Source organism: Myxine glutinosa, chromosome 10 (assembly GCF_964187855.1).
Source record: "Myxine glutinosa chromosome 10, kmMyxGlut1.1, whole genome shotgun sequence".
In the NCBI taxonomy this organism is placed as follows: Eukaryota; Metazoa; Chordata; class Myxini; order Myxiniformes; family Myxinidae; genus Myxine; species Myxine glutinosa.
The window spans coordinates 7,350,754-7,373,123 of NC_136270.1; the positions used below are offsets into that span (position 1 = coordinate 7,350,754).

The 22,370-nt window shown below is 44.2% G+C and overlaps 1 protein-coding gene across 2 annotated transcripts in view; it reads left to right on the forward strand.

Moving 5' to 3' along the window:
* The window catches only part of LOC137434264 (pachytene checkpoint protein 2 homolog), a 99,409-nt gene extending 89,214 nt beyond the window's left edge, over positions 1 to 10,195 (forward strand). Inside the window, exon 15 of one of the 2 annotated variants that reach the window (XM_068127103.2) lies at positions 9,196 to 10,195. The gene's annotated coding sequence lies outside the window, so the exon portion shown is untranslated. Of the gene's footprint in view, positions 1 to 5,013; positions 6,881 to 9,195 lie in introns of those variants that run through there. The other variant, XM_068127102.2, reaches the window with a different exon arrangement.
* Positions 10,196 to 22,370: the final 12,175 nt, after the last annotated feature.

Below are 22,370 nucleotides of genomic sequence, written 5' to 3' on the forward strand. Positions count from 1 at the left end.
GATAGATTTTGTCTTTTAAAAAGCCACAAAAATCAAGTTAGGGAAACTTAAAGACTGTCTGGAAAAAGCAAGACCCCATGAAGCTTGTGAGACCAGAGAATAGAGTGGAGACAGCAATGCACCAAATGAGATAGGCACATCAAGTGGACCCCTTCCTGGATTGTAATATATGGCAGACACGGATTAAGGACAGGTGGTGTTGGGTGGTTCGTGTGCAGCCACCTGGCTGCTGGTTGCATCATTTATTCTTTGGGCACATCTGCTGCTGATGCAATCCCTCTCTATAACCAGTTACCTGGTACTCATTTTGTCGACCTCAGAAGGATGAACAGGCTGAGTCAACCCCACCTGGCGTTAATTCAGTGGGATTTGAACTCGGGACAGGCTAAAATCCAAAGTTTAAACTGCCAGGCAAAATTTAAACTGCCAAAATCTAGGCTCTCTGCTCACCTTCACTCTTTCATTCCCCTTTTCTACCGCCTCTGGAACAAACTCCCCCACTCCCTTCAATCCCACTCATGCCTCCAGGTCTTTAAAACAGCTGTTCACCACCATCTCTTATCTTCCCCCATCCAAAACCTTGATCTTTTCTACCCCCGCTAATTTTCACCCCAGATACACTTTTTTTTTTGAAATTCCATCTTCTTTCCTGGAAGTCCTTGCAGTGTTGATATGTTTGAAACCTCTACCACCTCCCCCCAAGCCCTCCCCCCTCCCACATTTCTCTCAGTGTCTTGCTCTCAAATGTTGTGTTTGTGTCCTTCCCCCTCTCTCCCCATCTTATGTTTTCAGTCCCCTTATTTTGTGTTTTATGTGTCGGTTGACTTTTTGTGTGATTAATGTTAGCTCTTTCACGAGCCTCGATCTTGTATACAAAAAAAATAAAAAAAGGACCTTAGGATCTCAAGCCCGCAGCCCTAACCATTAGGCCAACACCAGGTGATAGGACAACAGCACGTGACAAAAGTTTACTTTCGACAGCTGAACAGAATAAATGGAGTTGGGTAGCTTTAGATTCCATACAAATAATTGTGAGGTTAATTGTGCCAACAAAGTTTGGTGACAATGTGTGAAGCTGTGCAAGAAGAGACGGAAAACATGGCAGACAAAATAGACATACCCCAGAAGGAAAAGGGCAGGATCGTATGGAACCTGAACAACAGCTGAACTTCGGATCACCAAGATGACTGTTTGAGATCCGAAAAGACATGTTTTACCGAGGAAATTTTGAATAGTTGATATTGAAAACAATACTCCATGGAGCCGATGAGATTACAGAAGGGAGTGGGGACAGCAGCGTGCTACAGCAGATCAGCAGAAGTCGACTCCTTAGTGCCGTGGTTCTTAACCTGGGTTCGACCGAACCCCAGGGGTTCAGCGAGCCAGTCTCAGGGGTTTGGCGGAGGTCCTCCAAAACGCATTGCAATTTGTTTTTTTAGTTTTGTATCAATTTTGAATCTATGTGTAATTACGCTTATTATTAATACTAGGGCGTGCCCGTACGTGGGTGCAAAAAAACATGCGTGCAAACAACAACAACAAAAAAAAACTTTGAAACCACGTGGCAGTAACGACCACAGAACCCCCCCCCCCCCCCCCCTCTATTTACATGAAATGGTTTGGTCCATTCGCAAAGCCAAAGCGAACGGCTTGCGAGTACGGTAGAACCCCCCCCTCTATTTACATGAAATGGTTTGGTTCATTCGCAAAGCCAAAGCGAACGGCTTGCGAGTACGGTGACCATACCTTGGGAACCACTTGTCCGATTAATTTCAAACCTTGAAAAGGCACATCCTCGGGTCCCCAGCAATATACCTGGCAAGTTTCAAGTATATCGGACCCGTGGTTGTCGAGAAACAGCGGTCACAGACATACAAACATACAAACATACAAACATACACACAGAGATTACTGGAATTATAGATAGATTATTATTATTTTGCTATGTATGTTACGAACGAATGGAAATGTTATTTGTAATTGTATTCCCATCCCATTCATGGTTTCTCTGGTCTGTGTTTAAGATAAGTTGTTTCACACTGACTGGAGTAAGTTGAATCGATGAGCAACTTGCTAATTATTCTGTTGATGGTGCTTACTTGCTTACTTACTTACTGGATTTTGGACTTTGCAGGTGTTCGGAAATTCCAGTGAATAGCCTCGATTAGCTTGCCGTGTGCCGTGCGTCATTGGTCGCGCCTTACTTTGGAGTTACTGATTAATTGAAAAGTAAGTTGGAAATGTTTGTGGATATGCAGGGTGGGTTCAGAGTTATATTAAAGTCAAAAGTGGATGGTGATTATAAAATATGATTGAATTACTCAGAAAATTCGGTGGAGGTGATATAACTCCTTTGGTCGCAATTCAAAACTAACAATTCGCAGTTTTCTATGTAATATTATAATGGGATTTGAGGTGACAAATAGAGTTGAGTAGATAATAAATCTCGTCATCATAACTATAAGTTATGTTTTCTTCGTTAAAATTTCTCAGTTTTCAGAGGGGTACTGATTATATTTAAGCATGTTCCTTTTTTAATTTTTGTCATACAATTATTTGCCCGAACTCAATTAAGATCAGTTTGTTACTTTTTTAAAACTTTTTTTTTGCAGTATGTCGAGCAAAAAAAGGAAGTGGTCGGAGGATTACGTACGGTACGGGTTCACGTGTTTGACGGAACGGGACGGACGTCAGCGTCATCAATGCATGCTTTGCTATGTCAAGTTGAGCAACTCCAGCCTAGCACCAGCAAAACTACGGGAACACTTCAAAAAACTGCACGGCAAGGGGCAGTACAAAGACGCAACGCTGAATGAAATGAATGAATGATCGTTTTAAGGCCATTTTCCCCGCTCTAGCGGGGGTTAGCCTTGCGGGCCCCATGACAATCATGGTTCCCTGTTTGAGGCAATGTTTTTATGGCCGGATGCCCTTCCTGACGCCAACCCTCAGTCGCCTCTTACGATGCACAGGGATATGGTGTACCTATTCTAAACAGGGGTACACACCAGGATCATTCATCCCAGCAAGCTGGTACTCAATTTGCCGACCTCGGAAGGATGACAGGCTGAGTCAACCCCCCTGGTGTTAAATTAGCGATCGACCGGGATTCGAACCCAGGATCCTAGGATACCAAGCCAGCATCCTAACCACTAAGCCAACACCAGGCTTGATGAATAAAGACGCAACGCTGGATGAATTCAAATTGAAGAGAGTCCGATTCGATGCAAGTGCTACCTTGCCCACTCTCGGCTTCGTTCCAATTGACAAACCGATCCTCACCGCGTCGTATGAAGATGCCTACCTGATCGCAAAGCAGGGCAAACCGCACACCGTTGGCGAGACACTCATCAAACCGGCCGCGTTGAAGATGGCAAACATTATGCTGGGAAAAGCTGCTGAAAACAAGTTGTCTCTCGTTCCACTCTCGAATGACACCATCAGATGCAGAATCGACGACATGAGCGACGACATCCTCGCCCATGTAGTTGCAGATTTAGTCGCGAGCCCGACGAAATTCAGCCTTCAACTCGACGAGACCACAAACGTTTCGAATTTGAGCCAGCTCATCTTATTTGTGCGTTATGTCAAAGGAGACGAGATCAAGGAAGACTTTCTGTTCTGCAAGCCTCACAACAACGACGAAGGCAGCTGACGTGAAGAAGCTTGTGGACGATTTCTTCAGAAGCAATGGCCTCTCGTGGAACATGGTGTCTGCAGTTTTCTCGGACGGAGCTCCAGCCATGCTTGGATGCAACTCCGGTTTTGGAGCGATGGTGAGGGCCGATGCACCACACATCATCGTCACGCACTGCGTCCTGCACAGATACGCGCTGGCATCAAAAACCCTGCCTCCAAAACTGGCCAATGTTCTGAAAATCGTCGTTGAAACTGTGAATTACATGCGAAGCCGTGCTCTGAATCATCGCATCTTCAAAGAGCTGTGCAATGAAATCGGCTCTGAATTCAAAGTCCTTCTCTACCACTCTAACGTTCGATGGTTATCACGAGGGAAGGTAGTGAGCCGTGTTTTTGCCTTGCGTGTAGAATTAGCCCTGTTTTTGCGAGAACACCAGCATTGCCATGCAACGCACTTCCAAGAGTCAGAGTTCATCCTCGCCTTGGCGTACTTGGCTGACATCTTCGACGCACTCAATCATCTCAATTGCCAGATGCAGGGCGGTGGAGTGAATGTCATCGAATCTGAAGAAAAGCTGAGCGCTTTCCGAAAGAAGTTATCGTTGTGTAGGCGGCGAACAGGGAACGACAACTTCGCGAACTTTTCGCTACTGGACGAGTGCGTGAGCGGGATCGAAGATGAGTCTGAAGTTAGAGGCACTGCTGTACCAGGGGAGCTGAAGCAAGCAATTGCCACGCACTTGGATGAGCTGGGAAAGTCATTCGACGGCTACTTCCCTTACCAAGAGCAATACCCAGCATGGGTGCGGCAGCCGTTTACTTTCGACGTTGCAACAGCAGATGTCAACGATCAATACCTCGACTACCTCATCGAACTTCAGCAGAGCCAGACTCAACAACAACTCTTCGGCACAACAACGCTCTCAACGTTTTGGTGCCGCCAAATGGAAGGGTATCCTCACATCGCTAAAATTGCCCTTGAGATCCTCACGCCGTTCGTTACAACGTATCTCTGTGAGCATGCATTTTCGAAACTGGTGGACATTAAAACAAAGAAAAGGAGCAGGCTTGCATGCGAAAATGATTTGAGGGTGGCCCTTGCCAAAACAAAACCACGCATTTCCCAGATAGCCTCCCAAAAAAAAGAACAGAAAACGCATTAAGATGCAATTCTTCTTAATTTTTTTGTCAAATTTGAGGGGTTCCGCGAGTGTTCGGTGGGTTTCATTAGGGTTTCGCGCCTTTAAAAAGGTTAAGAACCACTGCCTTAGTGTATTATCATGTACATTAGCTGTTGTCACTACGTTGGTTGATATCTGCTGTTTAATATTCTGTTGTACTCAAGATTGATTCAGACTTCTTTGTGTGTTGCAGCTCTGGAGTTTTCCAAGAGTAGCAGGAGTACCCGGCATTGCCCCATGATGTTCTAATCCTGTTGGAATTTTGAAGAAATCAAGTTTTTTTGAAGTTTTTTTTTCCTATTTTTTGGTCTGTGCCTAAAACACTCCCCTACCTACACCCAATAAGGAAAATTTATATTTAGTATGATATTACACATGCACACACACTAATCGGGATTAATTTCAAATTACCTTTCATATGACGACAAAGGCTCAGGCACTACCAAGCAATTATTAATTTTATTTGGTGAACATCCGGATTCGGATCCAGCTACTATAATTTTTAATTGATTCTTCACCATTGGGAGATAGAGCCAAAAACTATACATAGCAGGATATCTCAAAAAGTTGTGGACGTATTTGGACGAAACTTGGTGGACCGGTTGTGTGTGTGACAAGGAAGAATCTATTCAATTTTGGTGAAGATCCGGATCCGGATCTGGATCCAGCTAGTATAATTTTTTCAGGGATTCTTCACTATTGAGTGATATGGCCAACCAGGTGGAGGTGTGCTCTCTACTGAGTGCCGTTCTAGTTTATGATTTATTTGGCATGTATGCAGTCGGTTGTACGATGATCTCAATTTCGATTACTGTACAGCATTATAAAGTTATAAAAGTCATTTGTTTATCAACTTTTCGGTGAACTAACACACGAGAGATGAAGGGAGTAAGATAGCAGATGGAGGTGAGGGATTGAAAGTTTGATGGGAGAAGGTAATGGGGGAGGAGGTTTGGAGATTTGAGTAAAGGAGCACGTTTGTGGTGTGGGAGGCAGGGTCAAAAGTTCTTCTATTTTTGCGTAAATAAAAGATCGATGGACCCAGGAAAAGATTGAAAGGATTAATCTTTCACTTTAGTGGAATCTGCAAATTTCGTTAAAAACACCAATGATGTATGTTTTTAAATGCTGCAATGTGGGTCTGCAAGCCTCGCCCTAGGTTATGATCACAAAGGGGGAATGAGGAAGCCCTGACGTGCTCGGCCCTACATTCCTCTCTTCCAAAAGGGCTGTTTTGTTTTGCTGCTACCCATGACCCCGTGTTGTTTTATGTTTCTATAAGCTAAAGGTAAAACAAACAAAAGCCTGTCCCATCATCAAGACACAATAACAGAAGCTTATATATAATTACTTACTCTTTTAGAATAGTCTTAAATATGTATTCTTGTATCTCAAATTTCCTTGGGGATTGCTATAGGAATTGGTCATATCACACCCATGGTCTAAAATGTTTTTCGTTTCCAACTCTGCCACCAACTGTAAAGAAGGTGTTCGAGGCTGACTGCTTGGATTCTAATGCATCTCCCCTGCCGCTCACCTCCCCTAACCCCCCTCAATTTCCTTCTTTGGGAGTTTTGACCACCCACCTGGTAGCCAGACTATTACAGACCACTTAGGTGGCCCTTTCAATAGAAATGGTCTTTACTTCATTTTCCTCTGATGAAATTCCTTTTACTGTACTTCAGTGAGTCCAGTGGCGAAATGGTTTCAATAAGTACAATAGTACATCTTCTAAAATTAAGCGTCAAACACATGTATTAAATTGGAAGTCCCTGCACAACAATGTCATTTCTAATACTCGGCATAGTACTTCCCAAACTTCTGTGAATCATAAGGTGATGTCTTTTCAGGAATTGCTCAGGAAGTTAGTGCATAGCTTTAGAAACCGTGTTATTCTCGTTCACAACATGCTCGTGAAATCATTCATTGTTGTTGGCCTCAGTACTTCATAACTTGTGCAGAGGTGGAACAACCTCCTTGATGTGTGATACTAATACTGTACAGCGATGATTGATGTATGGACTTTGTGTCTGAAATAAAGGATTATTATTATTGTTTCGAAAACATTCATCATATGGAGTATGAGAAGAAGAGTAAAATTTTATTTTTATAATTAATGTGAGAAGTGCTAATTATTTTTACTCAGGGATAGTTTGAAACAAACGACAGAGCTCATACCAAACTTTATTTTATTTCTCAGTCTATAATTATATACCATAAATCATAAAAAGGTTGTTGTTGACAAAAAAAAAAAACACTAGCAACGGTACCCACCCTGCGGTGGGGCTTCAATTGGGAGGCTCAAATGAAAAGGCAAAACATCAGAAATTGAAGGCTTTTTAAATTTTTAAACGATTTATATAAACATCCGTTAAATCATATCACACGCAACTCTTCAAAATCTAAACAGTATTTGTAGAATTTCAATAAAAGCCCCATCACTGTTCATATTGGTAAATATTATTCCATCATGTTTGGAAAATTGGGAAAACAATATAGCCTATTTTACTCCAGGGGGTCCCAGGATTATCCACCCAAAATTTCGTTGCGATCGGTTCAGCTGTTTTTGCGGTACCTGGGAACAGACAGACAGACATTTGGTGAATTATAGTAAGATGGTTGTTGTTGTGGTTCTTGTTGGGGTGGGGGGGCCCATTGGTTGGACAGCTGCGAGACCCCACCTACATTTGTCGCCTGACTCCACCCACCATGGCACCCACACAAAATAATATGGCCAACCTCTTGGTTTTCTGATGGACCGAACACATGAGGCCAGCAGGCATCTGCTGATTATACACTACCTGGGTTTGTTGCGTCAGGTTTCCATTGACTTTGTTTGGGTCGAGTGTTACTCACTATGAGGGACCAATAAAAATCTAATCATATGTTGAATAACATTATTAGTAAGGTTTAATCAAGCCATCAGCACTCATGGTACACACCTCCCTAAAAATAGCGTTACGTAATTTTTGAACGGCCCCATATTGGGGTTAAACAATTCGTGACAGTGTGATGAACCAGCTCGTTCTGATAAAACCGTGGCGGAGGGGTGACATGGATGACAGGTGTATAGTTAATCTTTTAATTGCGTATTAAATGCGCGTTTCCCAATCACCCCGTTACCGGATTTTGTTGTACGCTGTGACCACAGTGCGTTCATTCTTGTTATATATAATATATGCCTCATCATACTTTTGTGCATCTTGGTCTGTTTGTATAACTTTTGCAACGCTCCACATACCAGAAACTGTAGTTTTACGGTCAACAACCGTTGTTTTTCTTCTCTCTCTTTGCATCAATTGATCTTCGCCAAACTTTCTCTGATGTTCATCAAAATTACATCTATTCGTCCTTGTCATACACCAAACCTGTCCACTGAGTTTCGGCCGAATCAGTCAATATCCTTTTGAGACATTTTGTTATATATCGTTTTTGGCAAGGAGAAGCTAAACCAAAATGCAGGTGGGGAGCTGAGGGTCTTCCCATGCCTGCAAAGGCCATGCGATGCACCAATACCATCCATTAGTTGTACCTATAAAGGAAATTTGAACTCTTAAAGCTATGGCCATTGAAAACCTTTTTGGAAATATTTTTGATGCCCAATTTCCCTGACGCAGTTAGAGCATCTGCTTGGAGTCTGGGAGGTCGGCAGTTCGAACCCCGGCCGAGTCATACCAAAGATTTTTTAAACGGTACGTGTTGCTTCCTTGCTTGACACTGAGCATTAGAAATGATAGAGCAAGGATAAACAACCATAAGTTGGGAATAATAGTGCAGGCTTTGATGGGCCTAATGGTCGAAGTTCCTTGTAAGGGAACTCGTATTATAACAATAAACTATTCTCTCAGCTTTCAAGGTGTCTTCAGAAAAAGAAAAAAATTTTTAAGGCACGCCTTAGTTAAAGGGTATGCAATTTAACCTACTCTTGACATTGGCTTCCTTGACTAAGTCATTGGCTTAAGAACTGATCATTTAACACAAATGTCAAAATCAGATTGCAAAATTGCAAAAACAGAAAATGTTTTATTTTGTTAAAAACAGAAATGTTAATTAACAAAAACAAAACAGTTTTAAAACAAAAACAACACAAAAAACAAAAAGAAAAACAGAAAGAAAAAAAACCAGAAAATGTTAAAAACAGAAGAAACAAAAACAGCAAAAAAAGATTGCAAAAAAAACAGAAAATGTGCAATTTTGTACATGACATATTTACAAGGTAAAGTATATTTACAGGAGAAATGTCAAAAGCTGCAATAGAAGAGGAATGAACAAAGAATAGGAAGTAAAGCATATTTTAAAGGAAGAGGTTGGGAAAATGTTGAGGCAGAGAAGATGATACTGTACCAGCATTCTACCTCTGCTTTCATTCCCCCAGAGAACTCCAGAGCAACTGACTGGAGGGCTTTGAGCTGCAGCACTTTTTTGTTGGCACTTTCTACTGGATCCCAAGGGAATTTCAGCACCCCCAGCAACTCTGCTATTTTGCATCATCCCAACCAAAAGAGGTCATGCTAATGTGAGGTGTGCTTGTTACTTCCGCCACCAAAGGTGGATGGAAGTTATGTTTTCACACCTATCTGTCTGTCGTGGTATGGGCGCAAGGTGTTTGTTTGTGAACAAGATATCTCAAATAGTTGTGGACGGATTCGGACGAAATTTGGTAGAGATGTAGCGTATGTGACAAGGACGAAAGGATTAGATTTTGGTGAAGATCCAGATTCGGATCCGGCTACTAGAATTTTTAGGTGATTCTTCACCATTGGGAGATAGGGACAAAAACGATACAGAGCAGGATATCTCAAAAAGTTGTGGACGGATTTGGACGAAACTTGTTGGATCGGTTGGGTGTCTGACAAGGACGATTCGATTCGATTTTGGTGAAGATCTGAATATGGATTCGGATATGAGAATTATTAAATTTTTTAAGTGATTCTTGACCATTGGGAGATGGAGCCAACAACGATACATAGCAGGATATCTCAAAAATTTATGGTTGGATTTGGACTAAACATGTTGGACAGGTTGTGTGTGTGTGTGACGAGGAATAATCTATTCAATTTTGGTGAAGATCCGGATCGAGCTAGTAAAAATTTTAAAGTCATTCTTCACCATTGGGAGATAGGCCTAAAAACTACATATAGCAGGATATTTCTAAAAATTGTGGACGTGATTCTGTATTAATAATTTCTATTAAATGTGATTCTGTTTTATGATTTTCTGGTCTACTCTGGGATACAAAACCTAAACTGTTCAGTGTTCACCTGGCGGAGGTATGCTCTTTACTGATTTTTGGAAGTAACTATGTGATTGACAGCGAAATGTATTGCTCGTTGATTGTTTAAACCACAAATAAAGTTCAGTATAATCCGTATTATAAAAGGAGTTGTGTTTGTCTGTTTGTCGTGCCATAACTTGAGAATGGATTAACGGATTTCAATGAAACCAACGACGGTAGATTTAGGAAACTCGCATGCAGGTTTGTGATGCAAAAAGAACAAGCGTTACGCCGAGGTCCCCCGTCGGTGAAGTGATGAGTTGGCAAAGTGGAAGACGCAAGGCGGCCATCTTGGATTTTGACGTGGCGACCCAATTTTCAATAGCGTTCTTCCTCATGCCTAGATACACCCACACACCAGATTAGAAGTTGGTACTTCGCTTATTTTTCAAGATATTCCACTCACATGGCATCAGACATACATGGCGGTGGCCATCTTGGATTTTGACGTGGGTTACACCTACACACCAAATTAGAATTCGGTCCTTCGCTTACGCACGGACACACGCACGGACGGGCGCACACACGGACGGAGGGGAAAACCATAGTCCCCCTTTCGCTCCGCGGTGCGACGGGGGACAAGAAAGTGAAGGTATGTCTCTGGGTACATGGGCACACGTGGCGAAACTGCAAATTTTCGAAGCTGGTTAACCCCGCACGGAGGGCCGGGTCTCCCAGGAATCCCTTTTTTTGTTCTTGCCCCATAGATTTGCCATCACAGCAAAGATTGGTATTCTCATCAGTGAAGCGACGGGTCTTACATGCTCATTATGATAGTGTATGGGGATACATAATGGAACACCTTTTTCTGTTAATTTGAGTGGAGTGGAAAAAAAAAAAATTAATCTGAAAGAAGCAATATCAACTACAGCGTTAAATAGTCAGGTTCAGTATGTCCAGATTTAGTTGTTTCGTTGGATTTTTGGGGGGATTTGGAAAACTATATATTTTTGGAAACTATATTGTATAGTCAGTCAGAAAACCAATGTTGCTATTTGCACAGACTCCTGTATGGCGGCCATCTTGGATTTTCAAAATTGCCGCCGTAGAACAAATTTTTCTTAATATCTCAGCTTCTAAATAACATAGAGCTTTGATTCTAACGGCTAAACATACATTTTCAAGGGCCCCGAATCCAATGGTAACAAGTTCGATAAGCTAGACATGACCATAGAGCTCCTATGTGGCGGCCATCTTGGATTTTTCAAACTGGCCGCCGTAAAATTGATGTTTCTCAGGATCTCATCTTCTAAATAAGACGGAGCTTTGATTTTTCTAAATCCCAAAAACAATCCAACGAAATCTAAAATCTGGACATGCTGAACCTGACTGTGTTGACTGTAATGAGAAATACTATTCTACTGCGAGTGTTTTGCCCTTTGTGGGCCTTTGTGGCATACTGCCAAATAACACTCTGGACTGATTGGCATCTCTAACAATGCCAATGCTAGACAGAGATTCTTCATGGTTACACCAGAATTATCACGCCTGTCAAAAGACTTCAAGAGTCAGTTTGGCCTGGAAGGTGACAAGATCACAGAACATCATGACCTTGGTCCAAGTGCAGTCAAGAGGGAGCATGAAGCAATCAACAAGATCAAGGCTGCGATACTGAGTCACGGGAATCCATTTGACACTGAAGGTGACAAGCTGCACAATGTGATAACGAATGCTTACATCCCAGACGAGTATGTACCACAGATCTTGAACATTGATGTCACTGGTCAGAAGTTGTATGAAGACTACGTGTCGGAGCGTATCAATGGAGATGTTAGCCTCTGGGCACCAGTCAAGAAGGAGAACAACAAGATGTTCACGTCTGGGAACAAGAGAACCACAGTGAAACTCAGAGACAGGACTGTGGATCTGAAGGAGACTAAGGAACTGTACGGAAGGCTCATGGTCCTTGCCAAGTCAAACAGAGACGTCAACCAGAAATATGCCATCGGAAATTACGAGTTCACTGTGACACCAAGAGCACTGTTCGCCCCAGATGGGACAATTCTTCCATGCACTGACAAGTCGAAGTTAATTCATCTCCTCGACAAGTTAGCAAGAGCAGAAATTCACCCCGAAGATCAGCAGCAGACACCAGCTGCAAGTGTTCTACAAGAAGATCCAATGGACCCAAGAACTATGGCATCCACATCTCGTAAACCTACAAGTCGGAAGATTGCACTGGTGGATGGGATGGTACTTGTGCATAAGCTGACAAAGAAACCAGCCACTGTAGTGAAAGTCAACGATCTGGGTGAATGCTTCAATGACAGACTCATGACTCTAACAAAAGATTGTGATGAGATCATACTGGTCTTTGACACGTACAAAAACGATTCTCTGAAGAGTGCTAGCAGGGCTAAAAGAAGGCAAGGAAAGGATGCAGTACAGTATCAAGTCAGAGATGACACCAACATCAAACACATCCCAATGAGCAGATTCCTTTCTCATGACAAAACAAAGGCTGATCTGACTGACTATCTGGCAGCGAAAACTCTAGAATACAACAGTCACTCATCCAAGTTGATCATCACGTCTGCTTCAGGGCGTACTAGGAGCAACAGTGACCTGCTCTTCGAGGACAACAACCATGAAGAAGCTGACACCCTGTTGATCCACCAGGCCGTGCTGGCATCCCAGCGAAACCCACATGATGCGCAGTTGGTGTTCTTCTCTCCCGACACAGATGTCCTGGTACTAGTCATAGCAAACTATGACCTACTGCTGAGGAATACATCCATTTCCATGGCCTTTGGAATACTTCAAATAGAGCCACTGTGGACAGCTCTAGGGGTCGAAAGAGCAACGGCGTTGCCAGCCTTTCATGCTTTCACAGGGGCAGACAACACTGGGAGGTTCTCTCAAATAGGCAAAGCAACCTAGCTGCATGTCTACCTCAAAGCAAGTGAAGATGTCATAGACACCGTGCGAATGCTTTCAGATGCAACTGAAGTGACGGAGGACATGTTGTCCACACTAGCTAACTTTGTATGCGCTGCTTACTCTCCAAATGGCATCCACATCGACAGCATCCCCGAACTACGATGGTATCTCTTTTGCAAACACATGGCAGAAAGTGACAGGCTTCCTCCTACTCTTGGAGCTCTCAAGCAGCACATCCTTAGAGTCCATATCCAAGCCAGAGTGTGGGGTCAGGCAAGCATTGCTCAACAGGATCCTCAGCTGAATCCCCTGCAAAACGGCTTTTACAAAGACACGGATGGACAAGTGAAACCAACCACAACTGAGGAGCCTCCAGCCCCCAAGGCCATCATTCAAATGGTTAGATGTCAGTGCAAAACAGACTGTTCTTCATCTAGATGTTCCTGCAGAACAAACAACTTGGCTTGTACAGACCTTTGTCAGTGTGACATCCAGTGCCAAAATGATCAGGACTCTCAAGATGTGATGAACAAAAGCGATGATGAGGATGATGATGACTTTACTCAATGATGAATCAAAGCTCTGTGCTCTTTAGAAGGTGAGTTACATCAGTTTTACGGCGGCCAGTTTGAAAAATCCAAGATGGCCGCCACATAGGAGCTCTATGGTCATGTCTAGCTTATCGAACTTGTTACCATTGGATTCGGGGCCCTTGAAAATTAATGTTTAGCCGTTAGAATCAAAGCTTTATGTTGTTTAGAAGCTGAGATATTGAGAAACATCAAGTTTACGGCGGCCAGTTTGAAAAATCCAAGATGGCCGCCACATAGGAGCTCTATGGTCATGTCTAGCTTATCGAACTTGTTACCATTGGATTCGGGGCCCTTGAAAATGTATGTTTAGCCGTTAGAATCAAAGCTCTATGTTATTTAGAAGCTGAGATATTGAGAAAAATTAGTTCTACGGCGGCAATTTTGGAAATCCAAGATGGCCGCCATACAGGAGTCTGTGCAAATAGCAACATTGGTTTTCTGACTGACTATACAATATAGTTTCCAAAAATATATAGTTTTCCAAATCCCCCAAAAATTCCAACGAAATTACATAGTGAACCTGACTAAAAGTGCAAACACATTCAAAATGGTGAAATAACGGATAGTATTTACAATAACTAGAACGGCATTAGTATAACGCATAATCTCACCTCGCGTGTTCATTCTGAAGACAAATACCATCGTTAATCGAACATTCTACAATTATGGTCCGTATACCCGTATCATCCATGCACCCATTTATGTCACATACACTGCTATTTTCTGTACCTTTTGTTGATTTATTGATTGATTACTAGGATATTTAACGACCACTTTGTGCATATTAAGGCTAAATTGCGTCAATTGACATGAATATAAAACTAGAGATTGTACGTCAAATTGGATAGGACATTTCTGAAAGTTAATTTGACAAGGAACATTTTTGCACCGGTTTGAAATCTCTACGATTAATCTCTTCAAAAGTTATGGCTACAAATGTTTTTTCACATTTGCAATGACCGTAACCTTGACCTTTGACCTAATGATACCAAAAACAACGAGAAGCATGCTTTACATCTGCGGGCAGTTATGACTGGGGCCCAAGCCACCCCACTTTGATACAACCCTGCTTGGATCCGACATAGTGATTTAAAGTTTCACACCCATCGGTTCAGCGGTTTCAGAGAATACTTTTAAAGGTTTTTTGCTTCAATCCAATATGGCTGCCACACGATTTCACAGATGATGTCATCATTACCAAACTCTATTCGACATGGGTAGTCAATCATATATATATATATATATATATATATATATATATATATATATATTGTTACGGACGCGGTTAAAGATGTTATATTTGCCGAGCGGAGGCTCCGCAACCGAACAGTTATTCCCCGACTAACCCGATTCAACCCCAAACGTTGGCCGTATCGCACCGCAGCTGCTCAATATGGAAAACTCTAAAGCGACCGAATGCAAAGAGGAAGAAGACGTACAGAAGAGTAACTGGGTTTATTATTTACACATATAAGCAAGAAGAAAGCAGTCACGTTTATTTACAGGGACATGAGACGCAGGTGACACAGTGAAATCTTTAGCTTATACAAGCTTAATTACCTACCCAGGACAGAACAAACAAAGACGACTCACACGGGGAATGATGACAGGAATTGGCTGGAAGGAGAGGAAAGTCCACTGGGTCCGGCAGCACGATCCGCACGTTGGGCAGCCGCCGTTCCTTCGCGGCCCTGCTCCGAACTGCCGTCCAGGCCCCTAAGCGGCTGGCGAGCGTTGTTGCTGCTGCTGCTGTAGACGCTGCCGCTCGCGAGCAAGGTGACGAATAGCAGGCTTGGTGCTTCCTTGGATGATCTCTGCTTGTTGGACCTCACAACTCAGCTCTTTCTTGGACCCTCTCTCTTCTCAGCTCATCTGCCTTGGACCTTTTTGCGACTCTCTTAAAAGCTCCTCTCCTTTCTCAGCCCATCTCATGTCTCTCCCTCCTTGTCTCAACGGCTTGGACTCCCTCTCGTCTGCACTTGGGAACGCCCCGCCGGCGGGTTATATAGGCCCCGCCCCTCAACCTTTTCGAACCTCCCCAAAACGTTCTCTCTCCGCCCTCTCAAGCCAAACCCCTTGTTCATGGTTGGTCGAGTGGGGCTGGCTCACTCCTCCCCTCCCTGACGAGGTGGGGACCCGCCTTTCTTCACCAACCCTGCCTCGTGGTCAATGGCGGCAATTGGAGGGGATGTAATTGGCAATGGCGATCGAGGCCTGGCAATGACGAAAGGGGAAATGGAGGTTTTGGGAATGGGAATGAAGGGAATCTATCTCTTTCACTGGTGCAATGGAGTATTTCAATTAATGGGAGACACAGCCTTACCCTAAAACACATAATAAGATATAACTATTGAACAGGGGTATTCTATGATTGGCTGACGTGTATGCTTTTGGACTAATTATGGGACGCCCTTTGACCTTTACACAACTACGGAGGCAGGAGGCGCAGAATAAACAATAATAATAATAAAGCACACAATAAAAAAAATACAGTCCTCATATCCGCAACAATATATATATATATATATATATATATATATATATATATATATATATATATATATATATATATATATATATATATATATATATATATATATATATAAAGGAGACCGATGGGGAAGAGGTGTTGTTTGTCAAAAAGGGCCAAGTGGTAAGAGGAGGACGTGGAAGCAAGAGGGCTGTCAGATGCTTGTAATTGGCAGGTGGTGGCAGACCTAAAGCCACAATTGGTATTACCAGAGGAGATCTGTGTGACAAGGTTGCTGCCTGACATTGTCATCTGGTCAGGTGCAACAATACAGATCATCTTAGGGGAATTATCTATACCTTGGAAAGAGAACATGGAGGAGATGCACGAGCGGAAGAGAAGAAAGTACAGTGAGCTGGAAGCAGAGTGTCGGGAGAAGGGTTGGGGAGTTTCTTGCCGGTCATTTGAGGTGGGGTGCAGAGGGTATATTGGCAATTCCTTTTCTGCATTTCTTGCTCGGCTTGGAGTGTGTGGGAAAGAAAGAAGGAGGATGTGTGACAAAGATGCCCGGGTTGCCGTGAAAGGCTCACTTTGGATGTGGAGGAAGTTTATGGAGGCACGTCGAACTGTGTAGGTTGAGGTTGTGGGTGGTGGTTCATTTCAGTCTAAAGGGGTAGTGACTGAGCATGGAAGAGAAATGGAGGTGTGTGTGTGTGTGTGTGTGTGTGTGTGTGTGTGTGTGTGTGTGTGTGTGTGTGTGTGTGTGTGTGTGCGTGACCGTGTGTGTGTGTGTTGCAGGAGCGGGTGTGGTTTTGCATGAATGTGTTTTTGTTTAAGTGGTGCATGTTGTAAGGGTGGTGGTCGGTTTATTAATTTTTTTGGTGTGTGAGTGGGTGAGGGGCTGTGGATTCTGGGAGTGGAGGTGGTTTTGTTCTTGTAGTCTGTGTTTTGACTGGCTGGGGGTGGGGGTTTGTACGCATCCGGGTGCAGCTGCTGCATGTGGAGGCATATGTGCCCCTGCTGGCCCACCTTAGCTGATTGTATCGAGGTTGAAGGGTCGAAACAGGATGATTCTGAGGACGTTGACTGAGGACCCGGTCAGTGAGGCATACTTGTGACCAGGTGTGAAAATATATATATATATACAGTCACATGAAAAAGTAAGTACACCCCATGTAAAGTTTTGACTTTTTCAACATATTTCAACATACAGCGATTTGATCTTCATTTCAACAATATTGATAGATAAAGGTGATATAATATAACAAATATCATGAAACATTTACATTTTGTAGTCCATTGTATAATTTAAATAAACATAAATGCAAATTTCGCATGTGGAAAAAGTAAGTACACCCCTACATTTATCACTACTTCAAATACCTAAAATTAGAATCAGGTGCACCAGCTCAGGTGCAAATGATTAGAACATCGTTAGAGAGGACCTTGGAGGAACCTGTCTTATTTAAACCTCAGACATTTCGTTTGGTTTGCTCTTTGTAGTTGAAGTGTGCGGCGTCACCATGCCGAGATCAAAAGAGCTCTCTGAGGCCTTCAGAAAGAAGGTTACAGATGCCTACGAGTCTGGGAAGGGATTTAAAAAGATCTCCAAACAATTTGAAATCAATCATTCGACTGTCCAAAGATCATCTACAAGTGGAGAAGATTCCAAACAACTGCCAACTTGTTCAGGCCAGGCCGCGCCAGCAAGTTCAGCCCGAGAGAAGACCGCAAGATACTGAAAGAAGTCTCTAAGAACCCCAGAATGTCATCAAGGGACCTACAGGGAGCTCTTGCCACTGTTGATGTCAAAGTGCACGAGTCTACCATTAGACAGAGGCTGCACAAATTTGATCGACATGGGAGGTGTGCCAGCAGGAAAACTTTGCTGTCCAGAAAGAACATCAGGGCAAGACTAAAGTTTGCCAATGAGCACCTGGGTAAAGACCAGCACTTCTGGAACAATGTGCTCTGGACAGGTGAGTCAAGGGTAGAGCTATATGGCCACAGTACATGAAGACATGTTTGGCGAAAACCAAAGACAGCATTTGACCACAAGAATCTGATACCAACTGTAAAGCATGGTGGTGGAAATATTATGGTTTGGGGCAGCTTTGCTGCATCAGGGCCTGGGCAGCTCACCATCATAGAATCCACTATGAATTCTTCATTGTACCAGAGGGTGCTTGAGGATAATGTGAGGCCATCTGTCGGAGAGTTGAAGCTCAAGCGAAGGTGGACCTTGCAACATGACAATGACCATAAACATACCAGTAAATCCACCAAGGAATGGCTGAAAAGAAAGAAATGGAGGGTTCTGGAATTGTCAAGTCAAAGCCCGGATGTAAATCCCATCGACATGTTGTGGGGGGATTTGAAACGAGCTGTGCATGCAAGAAACCCCTCAAACATCGCACAGCTGAAAGAATTCTGCATGGAGGAGTGGGCAAAATTTTCTCTCAGTCGATATCAGAGACTGGTAGACAGTTATAAGAAACGCCTACTTGAGGTTGTTTCTGCCAAAGGGGGCAATACCACTTATTAGAGCCAAGGGTGTACTTACTTTTTCCACATGCGAAATTTGCATTTATGTTTATTTAAATTATACAATGGACTACAAAATGTAAATGTTTCATGATATTTGTTATATTATATCACCTTTATCTATCAATATTGTTGAAATGAAGATCAAATAGTAGTATGTTCAAATATGTTGAAAAAGTCAAAACTTTACATGGGGTGTACTTACTTTTTCACGTCACTGTATATATATTGTTGCGGTTTTTAGAACCTTCACTTTGTCAATTTAGTAGTAAATTTCCTTATAAATAACCCCTGTGTACATTTCCCCTTAATTGGCTGTTAATTGAAATAAGTGCACCTTAGTTAGTCCACATTGCAACACGTACCAAATCATAGGACCTCTCCATAGTGATATCGTTATTCTGTGTTTCAGGTAAGGCTATGTTTCCAATCGTTGAATCTGCGTTGCATCAATCAAATAAGAATCGGCCCATGTTCTTTTTCAAAAAGGGTGCGAGTGGTTTTCTATTCCTGCAAGCCGCCATTGCCATGTGCTCATCTCGGAGAAGAAGGGGGAGGAGCTACCACCTCACAGGCGTGGCCCCACCTCGTCACCAAAAGGTGGAGTCAGAGCCCTTAACCAACCAGGGCTCGGTGGTTTTGGCTTGAGAGGGCGGAGAGAGAAACATCTAGCAGGTTCGAGAGGGTTCAACTGGGCTGGCCATATAACCCGTGCGCGAAGCCCCTACCACGGTTCTGTGGAGGGAGGCGCTTGAGAGAGGTACGAGAGAGAGGAGAGAGCTTCAGAGACGCGTGCGCAGATGAGAAAAGATATACGTCCCGCCACGCAACAGATTGGCAAGCAGCTTTTGAGGCAGACGGAAGGGAGAGTCGGTACGAGGCAGACGAGTAAGGAGAGACCTGCTGCTGCAGAAAGCCCTGCCGTGTGGAGCCGCCGGCTGTTCGCTTCCGAACTGTGAACCTGGAGCGGATCTCTCTGCTGCGCATTTTGCCCGGACCTTCCTGCCCTGTGTCCCACCTGAAACTTCTCCTTCCAGCCATTCATTCCTGCCTGCCATTCCCCATTAGAGTATGTGAGTTTGTCTTATGTTGTCTTGTCCCTGGGGTATAAGTTAAGCCTGTATAGTTAAGCATTGCACTGTGTATCTTCTTCTTCTTCGTCCTGTAAATTACCTTCGTTTCTTCCTTGGTTTTGGTTTTTGTGTAAATCTATATATATAAAACACAGTTTGTGTGTGTGTAATGTTACCGATAGACTCCTAAACGGAGAGGCTCACGTGCTTGATATTTGGCATTGACATGGCCATTGAGCCTGGAAAGAACATGGCCGACCTAAAAAAAAAAATTTCATAATATTTTTTTACCATATTTTTACCTCAGCGCATTTCAGCGAGGAATATTATACACGGAATCTGACCGGTGGCAGAGCAGCGCGCTGATTCGCTCAGAGCGATCACGTGATGTTCCTTGCCGCCATAAACACAGTTACGCGTTCGCACGTAATTCTGAGCGAAAAGCGATTGCGTTTTTTCACATTTCAGCGAGGAACATTTCCATTCACACCACATAGGTTTTTCTTTCTTTCATCTTTAGATCCATATTTTTTTTCAGCGAGGAATATTATACACGGAATCTGAATCGGTGGCAGAGCAGCGCGCTGATTCGCTCAGCGATCACGTGATGTTCCTTGCCGCCATAAACTCACAGCAAGTAGCATAGATTTTAGCATGATTAGCATTTAGCATGATTTAGCATGATTTAGCATAGATAGTAGCATGTTTCACATAGATTTTTTTTCAGCGAGGAATATTATACACGGAATCTGAACCAGTGGCAGAGCAGCGCGCTGATTCGCTCATTCGCGCTCATTGATGACGATCACGATCACGTGATCACGAATGATGTTCGTGACGCGATCACGTGATGTTCCTTGCCGCCATAAACTCACAGCAAGTAGCATAGATTTTAGCATGATTAGCATTTAGCATGATTTAGCATGATTTAGCATAGATAGTAGCATGTTTCACATAGATTTTTTTTCAGCGAGGAATATTATACATGGATTCTGACCGGTAGCAGAGCAGCGCGCTGATTCGCTCAGAGCGATGACGTGATGTTCCATCCCCGCCGCCAGTTGGCTTCACTTTTCACGGAGTATGAGCGTTCTATATCTATCTATAATTCCAGTAATCTCTGTCTGTCTGTCTGTACGTTTGTTTGTCTGTGACCGCTGTTTCTCGGCAACCACGGGTCCGATATACTTTTAACTTGCCAGGTATATTGCTGGGGACCCGAGGATGTGCCTTTTCAAGGTTTCATATTAATCGGACAATTACTTACCGAGCTATGTCCAAAAAACGATTCAACCAATCAGAGAGCAGCGAACGATCGCGTGTGCCGAACGTGGCGGGCACACTCTGCCTCGGATGGCACATTTGAGAGCGTATTCATTTATTTCACGTTTGCAAACTATGTTGGCGTTAAACTATGTTTTACAACTAATAAAAACGAATTTGCGATTCATTCGCTTTCCTGCGCGTTTGTGCACGCGATGGCGATTTCTTTACCAAACTCCGGAAGCCGTTCGCTTTGGACCAAACCATTGCATGTAAATAGAGGGGGGGGGGTTCTGTGGTCGTTGCGAATGGACCAAACCATTCATGTAAATAGAGGGGGGGGATTGTCACTGTACTCGCAAGCCGTTCGCCGTTCGCTTTGGCGTTGCGAATGGACCAAACCATTTCATGTAAATAGAGGGGGGGGATATAATTTTAGATAGATATATAGTACGGGCATATATATAGTACGGGCATGCCCTAGTATTTTCAATTCAGTGCGCCCGACTCGCTCACCTACTTGATTTGTGGCATAGACATGGCCATTGGGCCTTCACGGTGTAATTTGTGCGAGGCTTTTGTCCGAGTGAGCTTGAGTCGAGAAGGCGAATGTACGGGTTGGGAATGTACGGGTCTCCCTTCCCCCAGCCGGCAACGCCGGTTCTGGAGGGCGTCACAGGATCGGTGAGTCTCCAAAATCCGCTTCGTGCTGTTGCGAAGATTCAGGACGATGTCGCGATTGTTGTGCTGCTCTCCGACCATGAGAACTGCAACGTCATTGTTGACTGGTCCTCCCCTTCCCTCCCCCTTCCCCCTCCCCCCTCCGTTGTCCCCTTCCCCCTCCCTTCCCCCTCCACCCTACCCCCTCCCCTTCTCCCCTCCCCCTCCCCCACCCTTTCCCCCCTCCCCCTCCCTTTCCCCCTCCCCCTCCATTTTCCCCCTCCCCCTCCCTTTTCCCCCTCCCTTTTCCCCCTCCCTTTTCCCCCTCCCCCTTCCCCTCCCCCCTACCCCTTCCCCACTCCCCCTCCCCCTCCCCTACCCCCCTCCCCCCTCCCACCCCTCTCCTCTCCCATCCCTCCCCCTCCCTTTTCCCCCTCCCCCTCCCTTTTCCCCCTCCCTTTTCCCCCTCCCTTTTCCCCCTCCCCCTTCCCCTCCCCCCTACCCCTTCCCCACTCCCCCTCCCCCCTCCCCCTCCCCTACCCCCCTCCCCCCTCCCACCCCTCTCCTCTCCCATCCCTCCCCCTCCCCCTCCCCCTCCCCCTCCCCCCTCTTCTCCCTCACGTTTATACACGGAATGCCGGGTACTTCCCCCCCCCCTCTTCTCCCCTCCCCCCCTCTCCTCCCCTCCCCCCCATTCCCCTCCCCTCCTCTTCCCCCTCCCCTCCCCTCCCCCGCCCGGCAATGCCGGGTACTTCTGCTAGTAATTAATAAATCCCTGTTATTCCTTACCCA